The sequence below is a fragment of the Taudactylus pleione genome, unplaced genomic scaffold (genome assembly GCF_031769625.1).
Source record: "Taudactylus pleione unplaced genomic scaffold, aTauple2 ptg002751l, whole genome shotgun sequence".
NCBI lineage: Eukaryota > Metazoa > Chordata > Amphibia > Anura > Myobatrachidae > Taudactylus > Taudactylus pleione.
Genome location: NW_028287126.1, coordinates 1,689,307 through 1,708,420, shown reverse-complemented (window position 1 = coordinate 1,708,420; position 19,114 = coordinate 1,689,307). Strand labels below are relative to the sequence as shown.

Below are 19,114 nucleotides of genomic sequence, written 5' to 3'. Positions count from 1 at the left end.
GCTCCCCACCTGCCCCAACCACATCCAAATCTGTTACTGTTTATCCAGGCTTGTTGGAGGGCTGCATCAGGGGCCTGGGTCAGCTGCTGAGGGGGACATTGCTCCTCTCTGCATTGTTGTGCATTGTATTTTTCCTTTTCCGGGGGAGTGCGGCTTACGTGTACAGGATTTGGTCACGATCTCCCGGTCCCAGGTCACGTTCAACTCTCGCTGACCTTCGGCGGAATGGATGCATAGAACTTTGAAGATCAGACAAGCGGCACAGAAATTATAAATCATATACATATATATAAACTTTCTGCATTGCAAATACCGTATATATAATGTTGCTGAGTCAGTTGTGTACAGTGGGCCTGATTTGTTTGCCATTGCGCATGCGATTGTTTTTGCGATTACGCTTGCACAGAGTATCCATTCGCAAAGTGAGTGACAGGTAGTCAGCGTTACGGGGTGGTAACAGGGTGATTAGGCAAACGCAGGCGTGTCTGACCGTTTCATGGGCGTGCATAAATTAGCCGTTGCAATCTATTTCGCAGCATGCGAGCGCTCTGCGTGTCATGAGAGCTACAGTGTTTGCGGCTGCTTCGACTTGCCGCATATGCTGCATGGCTGCCCGATGTACGTCGATGTTACCGATGTTTGCACTGCTGCACATGGTCGGACGGATATGAGAAGACAGCAGTGGGCGTCCCTATGATCACCTGTGCTTTGGACAGCATTATCATACTTTAGTAACTGTGATAAGTGAGAGAATGAAACTGCGATTCCGTCTCTGAATTAGGCCCCCTGTTCTCGTCTCTTTTGCCTTCTGTTGCCACAAACGGTTCTGACTAAAGGGCCTATTTATTATGATAATTATCAGGGGCCGGGCAACTCCTGCTAATTAACATTCTAATTAGCTGTGAGCGCACGGAGACAATTGACCCAAAGATCACGTCTCCTCGCAAAGACTTCTCAGCGGTGCTACTGCTCATGCGTGAACTTGGGTTAACGCATGCTGGCTTCTGGCAGAGGGAACCGAGCGGTGGCGTCACCTGTATTCTTTCCCACAGAAACACAGTGGGAGTGCGGGGACAATTGTTTGCGCAGTGAATCTCCAAATATATTGTATTTTCAGAGCTTGATGCATTTAGATCCCCATACTAGTGTATAGGGGCAGCAGGACAGATCGGGGCTGAAAGGTAAGCAGGAGATATCTGTGATACTAGTGTATGGGGAAAGCGGGCCATCCCGGGAGAAGAAGGTAAGCAGGAGATATCTGTGATACTAGTGTATGGGGACAGCGTGCCATTCCGGGAGAGGAAGGTAAGCAGGAGATATCTGTGATACTAGTGTATGGGGACAGCGGGACATTCCGGGAGAGGAAGGTAAGCAGGAGATATGTGTGATACTAGTGTATGGGGACAGCGGACCATTCTGGGAGAAGAAGGTAAGCAGGAGATATCTGTGATACTAGTGTATGGGGACAGCGGCCATTCCGGGAGAGGAAGGTAAGCAGGAGATATGTGTGATACTAGTGTATGGGGACAGCGTGCCATTCCGGGAGAGGAAGGTAAGCAGGAGATATCTGTGATACTAGTGTATGGGGACAGCGGCCATTCCGGGAGAGGAAGGTAAGCAGGAGATATCTGTGATACTAGTGTATGGGGACAGCGGCCATTCCGGGAGAGGAAGGTAAGCAGGAGATATCTGTCATACTAGTGTATGGGGACAGCGTGCCATTCCGGGAGAGGAAGGTAAGCAGGAGATATCTGTGATACTAGTGTATGGGGACAGCGGCCATTCAGGGAGAGGAAGGTAAGTAGGAGATATCTGTGATACTAGTGTATGGGGACAGCGGCCATTCCGGGAGAGGAAGGTAAGCAGGAGATATCTGTGATACTAGTGTATGGGGACAGCGGGGCATTCCGCTAGAGGAAGGTAAGCAGGAGATATCTGTGATACTAGAGTATGGGGACAGCTGGCCATTCCGGGAGAGGAAGGTAAGCAGGAGATATCTGTGATACTAGTGTATGGGGACAGCGGCCATTCCGGGAGAGGAAGGTAAGCAGGAGATATCTGTGATACTAGTGTATGGGGACAGCGGGCAATTCCGGGAGAGGAAGGTAAGCAGGAGATATCTGTGATACTAGTGTATGGGGACAGCGGCCATTCCGGGAGAGGAAGGTAAGCAGGAGATATCTGTGATACTAGTGTATGGGGACAGCGGGCCATTCCGGGAGAGGAAGGTAAGCAGGAGATATCTGTGATACTAGTGTATGGGGACAGCAGGCCATTCCGGGAGAGGAAGGTAAGCAGGAGATATGTGTGATACTAGTGTATGGGGACAGCGTGCCATTCCGGGAGAGGAAGGTAAGCAGGAGATATCTGTGATACTAGTGTATGGGGACAGCGGCCATTCCGGGAGAGGAAGGTAAGCAGGAGATATCTGTGATACTAGTGTATGGGGACAGCGGGCAATTCCGGGAGAGGAAGGTAAGCAGGAGATATCTGTGATACTAGTGTATGGGGACAGCGGCCATTCCGGGAGAGGAAGGTAAGCAGGAGATATCTGTGAAACTAGTGTATGGGGACAGCAGGCCATTCCGGGAGAGGAAGGTAAGCAGGAGATATCTGTGATACTAATGTATGGGGACAGCGGGTCATTCCGGGAGAGAAAGGTAAGCAGGAGATATATGTGATACTAGAGTATGGGGACAGCTGGCCATTCCGGGAGAGGAAGGTAAGCAGGAGATATCTGTGATACTAGTGTATGGGGAGAGCGGCCATTCCGGGAGAGGAAGGTAAGTAAGAGATATCTGTGATACTAGTGTATGGGGACAGCGGCCATTCCGGCAGAGGAAGGTAAGCAGGAGATATCTGTGATACTAGTGTATGGGGACAGCGGGGCATTCCGCTAGAGGAAGGTAAGCAGGAGATATCTGTGATACTAGAGTATGGGGACAGCTGGCCATTCCGGGAGAGGAAGGTAAGCAGGAGATATCTGTGATACTAGTGTATGGGGACAGCGGCCATTCCGGGAGAGGAAGGTAAGCAGGAGATATCTGTGATACTAGTGTATGGGGACAGCGGGCCATTCCGGGAGAGGAAGGTAAGCAGGAGATATCTGTGATACTAGTGTATGGGGACAGCAGGCCATTCCGGGAGAGGAAGGTAAGCAGGAGATATGTGTGATACTAGTGTATGGGGACAGCGTGCCATTCCGGGAGAGGAAGGTAAGCAGGAGATATCTGCGATACTAGTGTATGGGGACAGCTGCCATTCCGGGAGAGGAAGGTAAGCAGGAGATATCTGTGATACTAGTGTATGGGGACAGCGGGCAATTCCGGGAGAGGAAGGTAAGCAGGAGATATCTGTGATACTAGTGTATGGGGACAGCGGCCATTCCGGGAGAGGAAGGTAAGCAGGAGATATCTGTGAAACTAGTGTATGGGGACAGCAGGCCATTCCGGGAGAGGAAGGTAAGCAGGAGATATCTGTGATACTAATGTATGGGGACAGCGGGTCATTCCGGGAGAGAAAGGTAAGCAGGAGATATCTGTGATACTAGTATATGGGGACAGCGGGCCATTCCGGGAGAGGAAGGTAAGTAGGAGATATCTGTGATACTAGTGTATGGGGACAGTGGGCCATTCCGGGAGAGGAAGGTAAGCAGGAGATATCTGTGATACTAGTATATGGGGACAGCGGGCCATTCCGGGAGAGGAAGGTAGTAGGAGATATCTGTGATACTAGTGTATGGGGACAGCGGGCCATTCCGGGAGAGGAAGGTAAGCAGGAGATATCTGTGATACTAGTGTATGGGGACAGCAGGCCATTCCGGGAGAGGAAGGTAAGCAGGAGATATGTGTGATACTAGTGTATGGGGACAGCGTGCCATTCCGGGAGAGGAAGGTAAGCAGGAGATATCTGCGATACTAGTGTATGGGGACAGCGGCCATTCCGGGAGAGGAAGGTAAGCAGGAGATATCTGTGATACTAGTGTATGGGGACAGCGGGCAATTCCGGGAGAGGAAGGTAAGCAGGAGATATCTGTGATACTAGTGTATGGGGACAGCGGCCATTCCGGGAGAGGAAGGTAAGCAGGAGATATCTGTGAAACTAGTGTATGGGGACAGCAGGCCATTCCGGGAGAGGAAGGTAAGCAGGAGATATCTGTGATACTAATGTATGGGGACAGCGGGTCATTCCGGGAGAGAAAGGTAAGCAGGAGATATCTGTGATACTAGTATATGGGGACAGCGGGCCATTCCGGGAGAGGAAGGTAAGTAGGAGATATCTGTGATACTAGTGTATGGGGACAGTGGGCCATTCCGGGAGAGGAAGGTAAGCAGGAGATATCTGTGATACTAGTATATGGGGACAGCGGGCCATTCCGGGAGAGGAAGGTAGTAGGAGATATCTGTGATACTAGTGTATGGGGACAGCGTGTCATTCTGGGAGAGAAAGGTAAGCAGGAGATATCTGTGATAAATGGCCCGATACTTAATTTAAACAAAAGTAGGTATAACATTTTACATTTCAGTTATCACATGCTTTAGTATAAATTAGGTGACGATGAACACAGCCCTAAGATGGTAGATAAAAATCATAGTTACTTTTAAATAAATAACTACAATATTTTATTATTAAAGGAAAGCGGGAGGAGGAGCCGAAGTTCTGTCCTCAGGCGCCACACCTTGCCGCACCCCACTGTGCTATAGATGATAGGATTAGTGAGCCGACAAAAGTGTTCTTAGGTGAAAAAATAGGACACAATTCAATTGTCATTGACTGGAAATGAGACGTTTGGGCAGAAAGCCACAGGAGAAGCCTTCTATAATGAGCCGGTGTACTGAAATGTCTGCCATCCCTCTCACCCGGCGACAACAATTTAGAGCTGTGCCCCTGCGGTGGCATCGTTCATCTGGCAGCTTTCTGAAGGCGGTGGCATATCTGTGCGTGGTGTGTAACAGTCCAAAATAGGTTCCTGTGCGCCTGCGGCCTCAGATTCCTAACACCTGTCACAGGGGCCTGATAAGCAAATGCAAAATGTAAACAGGATCTCAAGGACGCCCTTGTAAGCTGTGAGAGATGCCCTGCGCCATTACATCCAATACAACATCCTCTTACACCAGGGTATCACTAAGGTTATGCCATCCCCGATGCCTTGGATTTCAGACAGGCTCCAGCCAGAGTATCCTGTGCCCTCCCCCCTCTTGGCACCCAGATTACATCTGGCTACTTCTTGTGTACCCCCTCCATTTGGGACATGGGGGGGGGATTTATCAAACCTTCTAAAGGGACATGTAGAGGAGATGACCCATAGCTATGGCAATGGCTTCTCAGGATGGCGTTATTCAGTCCTACCTGCTGCAATATAGGAGACTAAGGGCCGTATTCAATTTGGGGCAAAAAGTCTGTTGCTAGACTTTTCGCCATCTTCACCACTTTTCTGCGCGAAAAAGTATCGTGTGCGTCCCCGCGTATCCCCGTATTCAATTACAAATCAGCAAAAACGGGTTGCAGTGAAACTCAAACAGGCGGAAAGTCCTGTCATTTTTGGGGAAATCAGCCTGACACCTCCCAAAAGGTGCTCTGATATTGGGGATCACTATGGGTACCGCTGATTAGCCCTGCTGAAGATATTTAGGGTCTTTGAATGGTCTCAATAGGCGCTATTTAGCGTCTGCCAGCAAGTGGTGAAGAATAGCATTTTGCTACTTTTTTGGGAGAAAATAAGTATTCCCATCAAATTTGGGGTAGATGAAAATGGGTGCAAGCATAAATTAAAATGTGTGAAGTCAAGCATTAAATAGCGGCAAAAAGGCACCTTCAGCAAACACTGGCAATCCAAAATACGCCTCCCCCAAACTTGCAGACCCCCCAAAGGCTATTTCACTAGTTTTTGAATTTGTACCCCACTTTGATTTTTTTTTTTTCTATACCCTTTATTCAAAGTGATTTTTTTAGGGTGTCTTTTTTTTTTTTTTTGACGCAGTTAGCGTCAAGGGGGGTGTCCAAAGGGTGCAGGGTGCTTCCCGCAACGTTGAACCCCAAAACCACTTTTTTTCAGCCGGGTGTTCATAGGCAAAACTTTTTCGCCTATTACATTGCTTTGCGTTATCGCGTCGGCGGAAAGACGGGGAAATCGAATACGGGGATAATTGAAATCGGCGAAGATTACGTCATCGGTGAAAAAATTTCGCCGAAAACAGCTTTTCGCTCCAAATTGAATACGGCCCTTAGTGAGGACGATCTCCCACCCCCCTCCCCTCTCCTGGAGGGTGATGGTCTGGTTCCTCTCCATGTCTCGCTGCCTTCCTGACTTGCGCACATACATTATGCGCAAGAGGTTATCGCATCAGCATAATGCTGACGGGGGACATCGCCAGAGCAGGGACGTAGCACAGCACTTCCCCACCGGATAATACATTGATAAATATGGATGAAGAGATGCTGCAATAACCACAGATATCAACACTTTCTGCAGAAAAAACTGAGAATTCTGATAATAGACCCCTTAGTCCAGAGGTTTCCAAACTCCTCCATTACAGTCCAGGTTTTAAGGATATCCATGCTTGAGCACAGGTGACTTAATTAGCTCCTTAGTCAATTTGATTTAACCATTCTGGGCTCAAACCAGTGGCGGATCTTGGCCCTCATTCAGAGCCACTCGCTAGCGGCAGTACGCTCGTTCCGAGCGATGTTCGCACATCTGCGCATGCGTACGGATCGTTATACGCATGCGCGAACCAGTCAGTGCGGCCGAAATTCATGTGCTCGCAATATAGCGAATGCCTGCTATTTTGAGTGACAGAATGAGGCGTATGTGGGTGGTAACAGGGGAAGGTGCTTGAAAATGGGGAGTGGAGATCCGAACGCAGGCGTGCTTAAAGGTCAAAACGGGCGTTTTATGGGTGTGCATAATTAATACAGCAGCATCATTGACCACGTCACTGGGTTATTTTATAGCCAGAACTGCTCGCAAGATTGTGGTAGCAAAAACCAACCACAAGAATAGCGAGCAGTTCATACGCTGGTCGATGTACTCGATTAATCTAATAAATAGCGGACATGACGTATGGTGCGTGCGGCCAGGGGGCGTTTTTAACAAATAAACGAGCGTATGTTTTGCTCGCTCATTCAGACTTAGAGGTGTGAACAGACTGCAATTTGCGAACTGATCATTTGAATAGCCACCCCTTGTTTTTGAACGAACGACCGCAAATAGCGAACGGCTCTGAATCAGGCCCCTAGACTTTACTTTTATGGGGGGTGGTTTAAAAATTAACACTAACTCCTCCCCTCTATTCATTACTCCTCCCACTTAATTATGCCCCTCCCAATTGCAACAAATACTGGAAAAAAATAAAACAAACTGAATATGAATATTCATTAACATACAATGTGCACCAGACCCTCCCCTCCTCACATAATAATATGCTCCACTCACAGTCTGCAAAAGGGACAGGCAGGACCCACGACGCTCTGCACTGCAATCCGCCCACTGCACGAGCACTGCTCCGCAGCTACTGAAGATGGCGCCGGGGGACCTGGTAATAAGTTCCAGAGACCCCCCCACAATAATAATAAGCCCCACAGAACAGGCTCCCTCCAGCCCCACATGTGCACCAGACCCCCCCTGGGACCCCACAATAATAAGCCCCCAGAGCTGGCTTTCCCAAGCCCCACATGTGCACCAGCCCAGACCCACTCTGGGCCTCCCAATAATAATAAGCCTCACAGAGCAGGCTCCCTCCGGGCATCAGCCCCACATGTACACCAGACCCCAGACCCGCTCCCCTCCCCCTAATGATATTCTCCACAACTAACAGGCAGCACAATAAAAAGTGACAGGCAGGACTCAGGAGAAGATGAGTCTGCAACTCAGTCTGACCACCATCAGCCAGCCCAGTCTGCTCCGCTGCTATGAAGATGGCGCCCGCCTCAACGGATCCCGGCATCCTCACTGTCCTCACTGCGCATATCAGAAATCTGACCTTGCGTCTGCGCAAAGGAGGACAAGGGGGCCAGCCGCGGAAGAGACTGTTAACTCAGCCTCTCTGTCTGCCCGCCACGCCGCCCGGCCCCGGAGAGTCTCTCTGTGTGAGTCAGACAGTCTGTCAATGTCACTCACATGTCACATCGCGATGCTGCACCGCGGCCGCCTGCCTGAGCCTGTCTGACACACTAATGTTAAGTAGGCGGGGCTTTCAGGAATCGAGGTAATGTGTACAGGGGGCGATCGCCCTAATCGCCCCCCTGTGGATCTGCCACTGGCTCAAGCATTGATATCCTTAAAACCTGGACTGCAATGGCAGAGTTTAGGAACCTCTGCCTTAAGGCCTGATTCATTCCGGATCGCAACTGCGATTAAGCACGCAGACAGACGATTGTTGCGTACTGCGCATGCATCGCAGTGCGCGAAGGCTCCACTGTGATCACAGTCACCACGCAGACCCATCGGAGAGTGATTGACAGGGAGTGACCATTTGGGGGTGGTCCGGGAAACGCAGGGCATGTCAGTGCGTTTGAGCGCCGTTACAGGGGCGTGCTTAAGTTAGCCACTGCAGTGCCCTACACAGCCTGGGCTCTCGCTGCGTGCGCTGAGGTTAGCAATTCCTGAGTAAGGTCAGAGCTTGTGCAGGTGTACGTGAGGCTGCGATGGTACTCACTGTTACCGGTGGTTTTGCAGACTTGCTAAGTATTACGGATGTGTGTAAGGTGAAGTGGGCGTCCTTATGTTGGGCTGCGATGGCACAGCGATTGCAAACATTAGTATATTTTCGCAGTGGGTCTGCGTGCGTAATCGCAGCTGCAATCTCAATAGCGATCCTTAATGAATCAGGTCCTTAATCCATGACAAGGGTGGTACGTTTTTAAATTGACCAACTACACAATGTTTTGTAATCCTGAAATAAATTCAAACCCCTGAACCTGACCTGTTTTATATAATGACATAACGGGGCTTTAATGCTCCCTGTGCCAGCCCCCTCCCCTTAGCGCAGGACATTGCACATAGGGTGTGGTGCCAGCCAGCCCCCGGAAGCTGGGCAGTGTACAGAGCATCCAGAAGATGTTCCGTGCAGCTTTATACACAGCAGGGTGCCTGCCTGTAGCGCTCACAGGACGCTATGGGCGGCACTGCCGGGTGACTGGCTGAAGGGTGCCGTTGCAGACACCCTGCTAGCCAGGTGCAAGGGCCTGTTCCTGATGTGAATGACTAGAACAGTGGTTCTCAAACTCGGCCCTCAGGACCCCACACAGGTCACGTTTTCCAGATCACCCAGCAGGTGCACAGGTGTAGTCACTACTTACTGACACACTTTAAAAGATCAACAGGTGGAGATAATTATTTCACCTGTGATTCTGTGAGGATAACTGGAAAACATGCACTGTTCGGGGTCCTGAGGACCGACTTTGAGAACCTGTGGACTAGAATATGCTCTGTAAATCGCTGCGTTATACGTGTGCGCTATATATATATAATTGTTAATAATAAGTAAATAATTAAATAACAGGATAGGTATGGAGAATAGGAATGTTGCAATGTCCTCCTTCAGCCTGTATACCCTGAGTAGCATCCTTTACCGTTGTCTCAGACAATTACCCTGAAACCAGACGGAAAAGATGGAGAACTGATTGAACGGCGTCCGGGCAATGTGCAATCAGACATCGTCAGCGCAGGTCAGGAAGATTCCTGGGGAAGGAAAATGTTCAGATACAGGGAATGGTCCCCTGCAGAGGGTTTCTGACAAGAGGATCTGCTGAAGTGAGGCACAATTGGGTGTAGTCACAGATGATAAATATCTATAGCTATGAGAGGAAAGAGACTCAAAGATCTGGTGGAACTAATAACCATTTATACCCTGGAGAATATATCACAACATAGTATACCCTGGTCGCACTAAGGGCCTGATTCAGACCCGCTCGCAAGCGCACAGCGCTCGCAAGGGGGTCGATGGTCCCCCACGGCTCCAGTGTCCGCATGCTCGAGACCCGGCCAGCGATGGGCGCTCCGTCGCTATGGGTCTCGCACCAAAACGGGGCGGCTGTCGATTGTGATTGACAGCTCGCCCCGTTTTGGAGGCGGGGGGGGGGACGACGAACGCCTGCCACTTGGGGGCGGCCTCAGTAGTGAGCTTCCGGAAGCTCACTGGGGCTTGCGAAGGATGAGACCCTACCACAAGGGTCTCGTTGCAAGCCCGATGGTCGCGACCATCATCTGGGCGCTCGCAAAAGCTGTGGGTGGTCACCCACAGCTTAGTGTACGGCCAGGAGGCCAGTTAAAAAAAAAATAATGCCGCCATGATTCACAGCGAGCGCTCTGAAGAGCGTCCGGCTCTGAATCAGGCCCAAAGGGTCATTTACAGCAGCGCACAAGTTCCGCACAGCCCTATTAATAAACAGACCCCCTGATTCCTGATCGGGTCTCTTCCCTATACTTTCAATAAGGAGCATTCTGCACGGTCCAGTTGCAGGAGAGGGGTATTTGTAGTTGCAGTAAAAACCTACAGACAGCACCGTAACAAGGCGGCAGTGCGTCCCGAGTGCCGGCCCTGACCCCTGTGATCTAATCCACCAAAAATCAGGACTGTACCCCGAACATCTACACACATGATATCATATAAAGAGCTGTATATAATGGTACAGTCTAAGGTGTAAGGGGCCTGTCCATTGGTTATGCACTATAGAGGTGCTGATAGTGGTCACATAGCCTGCACACAGGCAGTTACGTCTCCCACTGATAAATGTTTTGCACATGTCCCAGAAACCCCATCGTAACGCCCGTAATCCAGGGGAATGTCAGCCAATTACTTTCTGTATCTGTTATTTTACTAGCAGAAGTGATTTCCAAATCCCCGGCCGCAGAGCAATAAAACTGTGCTCAGGAATCCATCTTTATTTCAGTACCTCGTTTTCTCTACGACAAATAACTTTGTAGTGAATAGGTATCAGAAGTATCTTGCCCAAAACATATATGTCATCGTCCCACAGGCACCAATTACAGGACCCGAAATTCCTGAACCTGACCCTCGATTTACTGAGGGATTTTCTCCGACGAGAAGGAATAATTTGCGCCACTGCAGCAATTTCCGGATTACGGTGTCTGGGTCTGTGCGGTTTCTGCCGGAATAGAGCCTGTTTGGTAACCTAAGAGGGGAGGTTGGGGAGGCCCCCTGGACGCTTTTAGTTTACACAGCAAGGTGTGGAAGGCACAATAGATATTTGGGGCACCTCTGACGTACATGTAAGGGCATCTCGGTATCGCATTGCCTTAAGACTGTGACTGACCAATGAGCCCACTGCCAACATGGGGAGCAGCGGCCTACTGTCGTAACAGTCTGCCGCCCCGCCATTCAGTGCTCAATCCCTAGTGCACGCCTGCCCTGACCACAGGGACAGATCCCTAGAGCACAGTAGTGGGCCTGCCCTGACCACAGGGGCGGATCCCTAGTGCACAGTAGTGCGCCTGCCCTGACCACAGGGGCGGATCCCTAGTGCACAGTAGTGCGCCTGCCCTGACCACAGGGGCGGATCCCTAGTGCACAGTAGTGCGCCTGCCCTGACCACAGGGGCGGATCCTTACTGCACAGTAGTGCGCCTGCCCTGACCACCGGGGCAGATCCCTAGTGCACAGTAGTGTGCCTGCCCTGACTACCGGGGCAGATCCCTAGTGCACAGTAGTGCGCCTGCCCTGACTACAGGGGCAGATCCCTAGTGCACAGTACTGCGCCTGCCCTGACTACAGGGGCGGATCCCTAGTGTAAAGTAGTGCACGCCTGCCCTGACCACAGGGGCGGATCCCTAGTGCACAGTAGTGCGCCTGCCCTGACCACAAGGGCAGATCCCTAGTGCACAGTAGTGCGCCTGCCCTGACCACAGGGGCGGATCTTTAGTGCACAGCAGTGCGCCTGCCCTGACCACAGGGGCAGATCCCTAGTGCACAGTACTGCGCCTGCCCTGACTACAGGGGCGGATCCCTAGTGCAAAGTAGTGCACGCCTGCCCTGACCACAGGGGCGGATCCCTAGTGCACAGTAGTGCGCCTGCCCTGACCACAAGGGCAGATCCCTAGTGCACAGTAGTGCGCCTGCCCTGACCACAGGGGCGGATCTTTAGTGCACAGCAGTGCGCCTGCCCTGACCACAGGGGCGGATCCCTAGTGTACATTAGTGTGCCTGCCCTGACCACAAGGGCAGATCCCTAGCGCACAATAGTGCGCCTGTCCTGACCACAGGGGCGGATCCTTAGTGCACAGCAGTGCGCCTGCCCTGACCACAGGGGCGGTTCCCTAGTGCACATTAGTGCGCCTGCCCTGACCACAGGGGCGGTTCCCTAGTGCACATTAGTGCGCCTGCCCTGACCACAGGGGCGGATCCCTAGTGCACAGTAGTGCGCCTGCCCTGACCACAGGGGCGGATCCCTAGTGCACAGTAGTGCGCCTGCCCTGACCACAGGGGCAGATCCCTAGTGCACAGTAGTGCGCCTGCCCTGACCACAGGGGCGGTTCCCTAGTGCACATTAGTGCGCCTGCCCTGACCACAGGGGCGGATCCCTAGTGCACAGTAGTGCGCCTGCCCTGACCACAGGGGCGGATCCCTAGTGCACAGTAGTGCGCCTGCCCTGACCACAAGGGCAGATCCCAGAGTGCACAGTAGTGTGCCTGCCCTGACCACAGGGGCGGATCCCTAGTGCAAAGTAGTGCGCCTGCCCTGACCACAGGGGCGGATCCTGAGAACTGCATCTAAGCTATAAAATGTGTCATAGCGCGATCAGAGATGCTAAGTAACCACGAAGGAAGGAGTGACTGCAAAGAGATATATTAGACATGGATAGATATGTATATATACACACATACAAATATATATACATAATAGCTTTTAATTTAAACTGTACCGGATTCTCCCACATGCAGCTAATAAAATATGTATCTCTAGGAAACCCCCAGTCACCAATCAGGAATGTCCGCTCATTCATGTAACGCAGAGCTCACACTTTTCCTTCTGCAATTATTGGTCAAGGTAACAAATAAAGGCAGGTGGATCGGGGTGATCTGGAGGGACGGGGGGGAAAAAAGTTATCCCGTCCCAGTTCCTAAAGTGGATGTTCAGAGAAGCACAAAGCCCATAGAGAACGGGGAACGCTGCACATCTGTGTATAATACAGCGGATGCTGGTGCCTTCTGGGAGATGCAGAGAATAACAGGGACCATCCTGGCAGATCCCCAACAAGACAAGCGTGATTAATGCGGCTAATAATTGCAATGGGTTTAACTCGCTTTAAGGAGAATTAGAATCTTGTATCATAGAATCCAGAAAACAATTCATCCAGCCTCAAGAAGTAACATTCAATTTCCTTTCTGGTTTATTCATCTGCAATCACCTGATTTTAATTGGATCGGTGGATGGATCTGGGGTTAAGATGGCCACAATTCACCCCTTAGGGGGGCAGTTCAGGAGCGTGGGAAGGACCCCGCAGGGCCGGATGTTGTGTCGTAAAGAATATACATGTGATTTAAAGGTCAAAATATAATGCTAAGAAGATTGTATGGATAAGCTTGCTCTATCCAAGTCTTAGTGGGTGACGTCAGATAATATCAGTTCAAAAGTGATATAGCGGCAGCAGGGACAAGTGGTACATGTTGGGCTGTGCAGCTACACGTGCTGTAATTATGTTACAAATCAATGTTTTTATCATTCTAATATCCAGAAACTACATGTGTAACAGGTATAAAATGCAATAAATAAATAAATAATAATCAGCAGTAAAAATAAATAATAATAATAATAATAAATATCAGTAATAATAGTAAATATCAGAAATAAACAATAAATATCAGTAATAATGATAATAAATATAATAAATGCTATTAAAAATAATCAGTAGTAATAATAGTAATCAGTAATAATAGTAAATATCAGAAATAAATAATAAATATCAGTAATAATGATAATAAATATAATAAATGCTATTAAAAATAATCAGTAGTAATAATAGTAATCAGTAATAATAGTAAATATCAGAAATAAATAATAAATATAATAAATGCTATTAAAAATAATCAGTAGTAGTAATAATAATCAGTAATAAGAAAATGTTTGCTACAGTTCACCTGGATACTGTTACCATTAATTTACCAGACATGACATAATACCAACATTAAGCAAACTCGCATTTGATTTACAGCAAACATAAGTTATTTTGATACCCCGGGACACGTTTTGTACATTCAGCTGAAAACAATTTATAAATAAAAGCCATTTAGGCCGTTTTCATAGTCGTCATTATTGCAAGAATTATTATGCTGTAATACAGAATATCTGAATAGTGTAAAGTAACAAAGATGTACACCACAAAGCCTTGCTATCTTACACTGATGCAGAAAAAAAATATATATATTATATTACCTATGTCCATGACATATATAATATAGATGTCATGGACAGAGGTGGTAAATTAAACCTTGATACATGTTACTTTTGTTTCCACCAGAAGGCAGCAGGAAAGTTAATAACAATACAATGCAAATGCTTCTCAGTTTGAAAATAGGGATTTAATAAATGTGTGTAGGATGTGTATCTGTAAAGCTCTGTGATGCGTTCATTTCAGCTGACACTGTGTACTAAGGGGCATAAGTATCAAAGCTTGATGTAAGATAAAATTGTGAGATATATATCGCCAACCAATCAGCTTCTAACTTACATTTTGCAGGCTGTGTTTAAGAAATGATAGATTGGAGCTGATTGGTTGGGGATTTATATTTCACAATTTTATCTCACATCAAGCTTTGATACATATGCCCCTAATAACGTTACATGGCTGGGTCCGTTCATTAGAGCACACGACATCTTGGCACGCTCTTTGCCATCCTAAGAACATATGCGACAATCACCTCATACAATGATCCCATCAATACTGTGGCCATGAAGCCATATATTTATAGGATGACACTGGGAGTGGTAAGGTGCACTTATATACAGACGTGAGACACTGTGATAGATGCAGCACAAATAGATGGGATTATGGAGAATTCATCCTCGGCACTTTTTCTTAGCAAAGGACAAGTCTTCAGAAACAAGGACTGTGCGCGGAAAGCTATGGGCATAATGTGCTTTGTCTACCCCGGGAATATACAGTACAAACACAGATTGCAGTATACACAGGTATACAACAGGTCTACGCAGAATTAAAGCTATACTAAGAGGTATTCATATGAATTCTATATTATTTTAATATATAATTAAGTTACTTATAGAGTGCCAGCTTATTTAGTTGCGCTTTACAATTGGGAACAAAACAGTAAAAAGACGAGAGACAGGGTTATACTCTAGCTATGACCAGGCCCATACAGACCAACATAAACAATCCATCCAATTTATGCGGCTATGATTTTGCACCAGTTTAAAGATGAAACGTGTGACTGACTTTACATTACAAGCTAAAAACAATCCACACAATGGGCCTGATTCAGAGCCGCTCCGAGCGATGTTTGCCCAACTGCGCATGCATACGGATTTTAATACGCATGCGCGAACCAGTCAGTGCGGCCAAAAATCGTTTGTTCGCTAAATAGCGAATGCCTGCTATTTTGAGTGACAGAAAGAGGCGCATGTGGGTGGTAACAGGGGAAGGTGCTTGAAAACGGGGAGTGGAGATCCGATCGCAGGCGTGCTTAAAGGTCAAAACGGGCGTTTTATGGGTGTGCATAATTAAAACAGCAGCGTCATTGACTACGTCACTGGGTTATTTTATAGCCAGAACTGCTCGCAAGATTGTGGTAGCAAAAACCAACCACAAGAATAGCGAGCAGCTCATACCTGGTCGATGTACTCGATTAATCTAATAAATAGCGGACATGACGTAGGATGCGAGCGGCCAGGGGGCGTAGTTTCCCAAAACACGACCGCAAGTTTTGTTCGCTCGTTCAGACCTAGAGGCGTGAACAGACTGCAAAGAGCGAACGGTTCATTTGAATAGCCACCCCTATTTTCTGGACGAGCGAGCGCTAATTGCGTCCGGCTCTGAATCAGGCCCAATGTCCAGAAGCAGATTAAATGTGGTTGAAAACCACTTATAAGTTCTATTCAACAATGATTAACTCCACCAGGCCTATACATGCAGTGATGTCAGGTATGTATAAGTTCCCCAGTGGATTCTCTTTGGTAAGGGCAGATAATGATTATGATGAGCATTGCGAGACGGTCTGTAAGCGCTGTGTAATGAACCTGGCCCTCGGTTCCTTACAGGGAGGTTTGGGAAGGAATAAGATTCCTTAGCATTTCTCTGCTGCTTTTGATGGGGAGAGATCTTGTATCAGCAGGGAGGTAAAATCTTTTCTATATATTTCCACTGAACATCTGGAAAAATAAGTGCGTATGTATAACTTGGTGACGACGCTTCGAGGAAAACTGCATCAGCAGAGAAAATAATGCACATTGTCTTATTCCTATAACATCTAAATATCATCTATGCAACGTGTCTTATTCCTCCGTTGCAGAACGGTTTCTGTTTCCGCCGACTGAGACGCAGAGCACGTCACCTGCATATCAGGTGGCGGTGTACACAATGTGTGTTTAGTGCATTGCGCTGGCAGGTATATTGGGCGGGTGTACGGTGACCATATGGAGGTCACTGCACCGCTATGGGCAAACTCCCTGTTTTGTCACTTTTGTGCAGTGAGGTGAGCAGGGAGGGTGGAGGGGGAAGAGTGAATGTTGGGGATCAGGTAAAGATTTACAGAATTACAGGGGAGCTGGTAGAGTATATAAAGAAGCTTGGAGAGCAGGTAATGATCGTCAGTAGTTGGGGCAGAAGGTAATGATCATCAATATTAAGGGGAGCAAGTAATGATCATCAGTAATTGGGGAAACAGGGAATTATCACCAGTATTTGAGGAAGCAGGGAATTATTATCAGTATTTGGGGGAGCAGGCAGTGTGTAATCAGTATTTGGGGGAGCAGGCAGTGTGTAATCAGTAATTGGGGGAGCAGGGAATGATCATCAGTATTTGGGGAAGCAGGGAATTATTATCAGTATTTGGGAGAGCAGGCAGTGTGTAATCAGTATTTGGGGGAGCAGGCAGTGTGTAATCAGTATTTGGGGGAGCAGGGAATGATCATCAGTATTTGGGGGAGCAGGCAGTATGTAATCAGTATTTGGGGGAGCAGGCAGTGTGTAATCAGTAGTTGGGGGGAGCAGGCAGTGTGTAATCAGTATTTGGGGAGCAGGCAGTGTGTAATCAGTATTTGGGGAAGCAGGCAGTATGTAATCAGTATTTGGGGGAGCAGGCAGTGTGTAATCAGTAGTTGGGGAGCAGGCAGTGTGTAATTAGTCGTTGGGGGAGCAGGCAGAGTGTAATTAGTCGTTGGGGAGCAGGGAATGCTCATAAGTATTTGGGGGAGCAGGCAGTGTGTAATCAGTATTTGGGGAAGCAGGCAGTATGTAATCAGTATTTGGGGAAGCAGGCAGTGTGTAATCAGTATTTGGGGGAGCGGGCAGTGTGTAATCAGTATTTGGGGAAGCAGGCAGTATGTAATCAGTATTTGGGGGAGCAGGCAGTGTGTAATCAGTATTTGGGGGAGCAGGCAGTGTGTAATCAGTATTTGGGAGAGCAGGCAGTATGTAATCAGTATTTGGGGGAGCAGGCAGTGTGTAATCAGTATTTGGGGGAGCAGGCAGTATGTAATCAGTATTTGGGGGAGCAGGCAGTGTGTAATTAGTAGGTGGGGGAGCAGGCAGTGTGTAATCAGTAGTTGGGGGAGCAGAGAGTGTGTGATTAATAATTTGGAAGAGCAGATAAAAGGCAGAGAGACCGGTAGGGTTACTGAGAGCAGGATGTGACAGACTTATTACCATTAGACAATGGACTATATAGCACTATGGAATCGAATACAGCTCTGTTTTGTATTTGACGGGAATGAAATGGGTGAATTTTTCTCCCAATACCGGGTGAGCCCTAGGGACTATTCTATGCTCGGGGCAGGGAGATGATGCCAGTATATTACTATAATACAATAGGCAGCAGAACATTATTATTTTGGGGAGTGATTAGCTCTTATTATGATGCCTGTGGGGCAGTAAGTACAATGCTGATAAGGATACAGAGGGTACCGACATGTAACAAAGGAAGTGAGAGGAGCCAGAATAACCTGTGTATAGTGCTGGAAAATCTATTATTGTTATTAATGTCTTGTACACAAAGTGCAGATTTATTGGCCCCCAGAGCTCCTCTTCATACCATAGTCACACTGGGCATCAGAGGGGTGCTTCATCCGGGGGGTCTAGTGCATCCCCCATCCCCCTGGCATTAGCAGGAGCAGAACCTGTATTCTCTTATCAGGGGAGTGTGTCAGTCACCAAGGGGTTAACATGTATCTAGGTCTAGTACAGATCAGACGTACCAGGGCACCCGGGTGACTGACACATGCACAGGACCATAGACCACAACGGCCCTTGCCCGAAGAGCTTACCATCGACATTCTGCTCTGCCCCTGGAAGATCAGAGTTAAGTTTTGCCGGGTCCCAAGGAAGTCTCCCAACACAGAGAAGCCTGTAGGAATCACCATGACCCTCTCTATGCCCTATGGACATGTTGGTGCCCCTGGGAGCTGGTACTCACCAGGAGAAGAGCCAGGGGGAAATCCATTCAGGGGGTGACTAGGGTGTGCCAGCCATCCAGGTCTCCTGCAGCGATTGGAAAACAAGATCCCCCCAGTAAGAGAGAGCAGAGCTCCGGCTGCTGCTGCAGAACACAAGTCAGTATTGCAGAGCAGCAGAACCCGCCTCTCCAAATAGGGGAAAGACATCCCAAATCCTCCTCTGCCCAGTGCGGAGGGGAAGGGGGGACAGAGGCAGCACCTCTGTGTGACCGGGGGGGGGGGGGCAGGTACTGGTGGACACCACAGGGGAGGTGGGTGGGGTGGGGGGTCGATGCTTGTGGTCTCTTGCCTGCAGCAATTTCATCATCACTTCGCCTAAAAGTCAAACTAAGAACTCTGGAATTCCTGGCTGGGCACTGAGGCACCAGGGAGGTTACACACCCTCAGTACAGCTGTAACCTCATACCCCATCTCCCACACATCACATGCAAGGGAGCTGCTAGATTTCTCGGTTCCCGCACAGTCCCACTT

General features: G+C 48.6%; 1 protein-coding gene across 1 annotated transcript in view; it reads right to left on the bottom strand.

The window, feature by feature from the left end:
* The window catches only part of NBL1 (NBL1, DAN family BMP antagonist), a 38,922-nt gene extending 19,808 nt beyond the window's left edge, over positions 1–19,114 (bottom strand). The window contains exon 1 of the mRNA XM_088466266.1: positions 18,604–19,114. The gene's annotated coding sequence lies outside the window, so the exon portion shown is untranslated. The remainder of the gene's footprint in view (positions 1–18,603) is intronic.